General features: G+C 39.7%; 1 non-coding gene across 1 annotated transcript; it reads left to right on the forward strand.

The window, feature by feature from the left end:
* The first annotated feature begins 5106 nt into the window (after nt 1-5106).
* LOC111815737 lies at nt 5107-5213 on the forward strand. Its single transcript, XR_002820383.1, has one exon. It is a non-coding gene; the product is annotated as a U6 spliceosomal RNA (small nuclear RNA).
* The last annotated feature ends 94 nt before the right edge of the window (nt 5214-5307 follow it).

Below are 5307 nucleotides of genomic sequence, written 5' to 3' on the forward strand. Positions count from 1 at the left end.
ATCTTGCTACAATGCTGTATATGGTTAGATTTCTTTTTTTTTTAATTTATTTTTTTTATTTTTCAACAAATAATACACTGCATATGTTCTTCTTAGTGGTTAATTGCTGTACAAGATGCGGACTTGTGATCCTATTTACAAACACCATTAGAACAAATCATTCTATTCATTATATGGTTAGATTTCTAAATTTCTGTGTAAAATTATGTAATTATTTATTCATATTTTTTCAAAAATTTTTATTTTTTTAATTTTCATATTCTTCAGGGACTTAAAGTTTAATATATCAATACTTGATGGAAAATACCTGTTCCATGTTATGCCTAAGATGTTTGAAACTCAGACAGATAGTGATGTTAAACCCAACTGCATATGTTGTAGGGTAAAAACAAGCTTCTCTTCTGGAGGGTTAACAACCTAAGTTTGCAGACCAAAAATCAGAGAAAAAGAAGGGCTGCTAGGACAGCCAACATTTTGGCCCTAGTCTTTCAAGGTCAGTAAGGACTCAGGACATAGGAGAACCTATATTGTAACATTATATAACTCAGTTGTGTCCCATATTTTCTAATCAAGGAGATTATAGGGCCATAGACGAATGTGATTGATGATGTAGAGTGTGCCTAAGGAGAGTCACATGGAGAGAAAATATTCTCTCAGGCTTTCACAGAGAACAAATCGGTCAAGCAATGGCTGTGACTCATCCACATGGCTGACACTGACAAAGGATCTACAAACTGTGCTATAGGGTTTCAGGTTAAATCATGAGGGGATTTGACTGAACTTGTCAGATGCAAAACATACATTTCTAGTTATATAGGTCTTTCTTTATCTTGGTCTTAACCATCCAGCAGAAAAGTATGAAAATGAAGTATAAAAAGTAAAGCAACATTAATATGCTGAGTTGTAAAAAACTCAAGTCAACAACTTTGGACATTGCTAGTCTTACAGAAAACCCCCTACTATTATAGACTACTGGACTCTATTGGGAGATTCTGCTGAATTCAAGCACCCACAATATTTAAATGACAAAGGAATGCCCTTCTCTGACAAAACTAACCAAAAAAGTGGGATAGAAATGGACGACGCTTTTGTATCTGTATACTCAAAATAGGCTAGATATACAGCTACTTTCTCTTAATTCAATGAATAAAGAGGTATGTTATAATAGTGTTTGAGACAGGATATCATGTCTGCATCTTGCATAATGAATAACCACTAAGACAGCAATATGCAATGTATTAATTACTGTAAATGTGCCAGTAATGGGTTGTGAAATTGTCTCATTGATATTTCTCAATAAAATTATTAATAAATATATATATATATAAATATTTTTCCAGACCTAAAACATAGAGATAGGGAAAAAATGTGCTTTAAAAAAACTGTTATTCATTCAGCAAGAGTCTGATCTCCAACTGTGTACTGGATGCTTCGCTAGGAGCCAAGATGACAGAGATGAATATTATATGACCTCATGTATGGAGAATATGTTTATCAAGTTTGTGACATTTGGAAGGTTCCAGTAAAGATAGTTTTGGAAGCATCTGAGGGAGCAGTCTTTTACTTAAAAATTAATTTTAAAAGATCTCATTTATTCTTTTTCTTTTTTTTTTCCGGAACCGGGGATTGAACACAGGCCCTTGCACTTGCCACAGGAGCACTTATTCCACTGAGCCATCTCCCCGGTCCCTCATTTATTCTTTATTTATTTCCCTAAAAATTTTGCTATAGTAATCAGAGAAGCTCTGAGATAAGTCATCTACTTTCTTTTGCATTTGCTATAGAACTATTTGTGATTTTCAGATACACCTTTCACCTACTCCAATAGTGTTTAATTATGCATCATAGTGTTATAGAAGACATCTATTTATTGAGGAGAAAGCATAGTGAAAAACTACAATAAAAGGAGTTTTCGAGAAGGTGTCTATGAGATAGAAAATAGCCGATTTACAGGAAACACATTTGCTGAGATGATAAGAAATAACATTCCAAGGAAAGAGTAACAATCAAATAAGTGAAATCATTGTTTCCTGAAAGGTGCAGCCCACAATGGGCCCAGAGCCTCCTGGGAACTCATTGAGGAAGGAAGGAAGCAAATATGTCCAAGTGGAAAAGAGACTGAAAAACCAATCAGATGAAAAGGTATGGAAGAGAAAGCAGCTCAAGCCCAAACCCTAAATCTGCAGAGCAGCAAAAGTCCTGGCTGGTACCCATCACCAGGAGATTCAATCTGAGGCAAGCAACTTAGATTCATGGTACTATGAATGTCCGAGTTATGGAGAGAAATGCTCTAAGTAGGCCTGTGGAAAAGATGCTGGACAATTCTGTGTTTTGTGGATGGAAGCCCACAAATGTTTCAGATTCTGAGAGACAGAGTTTCCCTCTATTGAGTGGGATTAAACCATGAAGTGGAGGGGTGAATTCATTGCTCAGACTGCCAGAGACAGGGCCAAGAAGTCTTTGAGGATGGGGCAGGATCACATTGGTACGTCCAAGTGCGAGTTGGAAGCCAACAGCATTGCCATTATCTCTACCAACACTGCCCTTGTGGTCAGTATCATCACCCTCATTGTCATAATCACTAACCTTCCACTAAGTGACAGCTCTCATGCATACATTTTTGTACAGGTGAGGAAATGGAGGCATGTGGAGATTAAGTCATTTCCCCAAGTTTGCCACCTAAAAAAGTTGCAGAGCTGGGATTCCAACCTAGTCAGCCTCGTTCCACTGTAGCCTGCCATGTTCCCCTTCTAGGACAACAGCACTATTTGCCTGACTTCACTGTTGCATATTTACTCCTGCTTTCCTTTATGAATCCTCTAAATTTCTTCCTCTGCTACTTAGAAAAGCAAAGAACACTTTGTACATAGGAGCAAAGCAAAATAATTTCTACTCTGCAGCCAAAAGAAATAAAAGAAGCCCAGGACAGGGCTACACAAAGATTATGAGCTGAATTGGATCTACCTACTGAAAGACTGATGCAAGCCTATCTTTCTTTCCTTTACCATACATGTGATAAAATAGTAAAGACAAGGACAAGGCAGTCTCCAAGTTGGTCACTGACTATGATCCACTCTCTGTAAGACACAGCTAACCTCCTTCCTGGGTGCAGCAGCCTATTAAGGCTTCTGTAACTCTGTGCTACCTACTAGGTGGCTGAAACAATAGAAATGTATTTCCTGCAGTTCCAGAGGCTAGAAGTCCAAGGTCAAGTTGTCAACAGGCTTAGTTTCTCCCGAAGCCTCTGTCTTGTCTTGACTTCTCTCTGTGGGTTCACATGGTTTTTCCTTCGCATGCACCCCCCTCTACCACCCCCAGAGCCACATGAGTCTTCCTCATCTGATAAGGACATCAGTCCCATCAGGTCAGGATTTCATCTAACCTTAACTCTCTTTCAAAGATTTTATCTCCAAATACAGTCACATTACAGGCTAAGGTCTAAACACATATTCAGGAGGAACACAATTCAGTACATGGCACTGACATTGCGTTATGTGACAACAGGGTTCATTAAACCCAAGGATGCCCTTCCGGGGGTGACTGGAGGCTCCCCCAGATGGAGAGCCCCAAGTGGGTCTGCTTTGCATCAAGTAGCTCAAGGGCCGTGACAGTCGCACAGGCCCTTGGGAAAGTGGTTGATACTAGCCAGTCATCTATGTCATACCCAATTAAAATCTAGTCATTATGACATGAAGGAAAACATGCAGATCACACATGCCATTTCAAAAGTTGTCTAGGAAAGCCAGCCCACAACTCCATATGTCTAACCACTCCTCCAATATTATGACTCCTACCTAGCCAAGCTTGACACCTACCAATCAGAACTTACCAGTTCCAGCAAGCACTGCTGGTGCTATAAACTTTCTTTCAAAAATAATTTGCATCATTTCCTCCATCCTCAATAAACTCTAACATTTTCCTTTCTTCTCTGGGCATCCTGAAGACCACCCTGGTCTACATAGGTATCCCAAATTGCAATTCATTCATGTTATTCTCAAATAAATTCTGTTTAGAAATTCATTTCTTTATCACATTCATAGATCCAGGTCACAAGTCTGGAGTCTAGAAGCATACATCTACCACAAATACAAATGTAAGTGTACAGTACAGAATGATACCTAAAAATCCGTGTTGCTTGCAAATCAAAAGTACATTTTTACACAATAATGGCAATTTTTCTCCTTAAAAGCTTTTTACTTTCCCAAGTCTAGAAACAGAAGAGCAATTTGCATTTAATTGATTAAAATGGTCCACTCCTTGGATTTCACAACTTTTCTGGTTTTGTTTCCATCCCACAGGGTGCCTTAAAAACTCTACTACCCAGTCATCTACAGGGCTAGGGAGATAGCTCAGCAGTCTAAGCACCTGCCTGTCAAGTGCAATGATCCAGGTTCAATCCCCCATGCTGAATGCCTTGCCAGACATGCCCTGGGTGCATGGTGCCAGCCATTGAAACTGAGCATGGTGGTTCACACCTGTAATCCCAGCACTGGAGAGGCTGAGACAGGAGGGTCACTATGAGTCCAAGGTGTCTAGGGAGGCCTTGTACCAAATAAATAAAATAAATAACCTGCTACAAGGCACAGGGACTGCAGTGCATAAGCGAAAGGAGGAAGGGTGGCAGGCTGTGCATACGAGATGCTCCACAAAGCCAAGTTGAGATGCAAACAAGCCTCTCTTTGGTAAGAAGTGCCTAGCTCTCCTCTCAAGTTTCATCTGTCCTCGGATCAATCACCGAGCCCATGAAGGTCACTGGAATTACACAGTGCTACTGCTGTATCTGTGTGTTCCCTTGAGCAGAAAAGAGAAACAAACAAATGTCTCTAAGATTCCAGTGAGTCCAGGAGTGGTGGTACATGCCTGGAATCTCAGCTACCAGAGAGTTGAGGCACTTGGATCAAAAGTTTGAGACCAGATCAGGAAGTTTAGGAAAAAGACCCTGTCTCAAATTATTATAAAAAACATTAAAAGGCAGGGGATATAGTCTGGTGGTAGAGTCCTTCCCTAGTATGTGTGAGGGCCTGAGTTCAATCCTTAGTACCAAAAAAAAAAAGTAAAAACCAAGAGTAGATCTAAAGGACAGAATGTCCCTTAAGGCTAAGAACAGTGCTTGCTTTGGCAGCACATATACTAAAATTGGAACGATACAGAGAAGATTAGCCTGGCCCCTGCACAAGGATGACACACAAATTCATGAAGCATTCCATATTTTTAGCACTGGGGAGACTGAAAACAGGAGGATCACTAGGAGTCTGCATAGTGAGACCCTGTACCAAATACATTTTAAAAAAGAAAAGAAAATCTAAT

The sequence above is a fragment of the Octodon degus genome, unplaced genomic scaffold (genome assembly GCF_000260255.1).
Source record: "Octodon degus isolate 3935 unplaced genomic scaffold, OctDeg1.0 scaffold00020, whole genome shotgun sequence".
Classification (NCBI taxonomy): Eukaryota; Metazoa; Chordata; class Mammalia; order Rodentia; family Octodontidae; genus Octodon; species Octodon degus.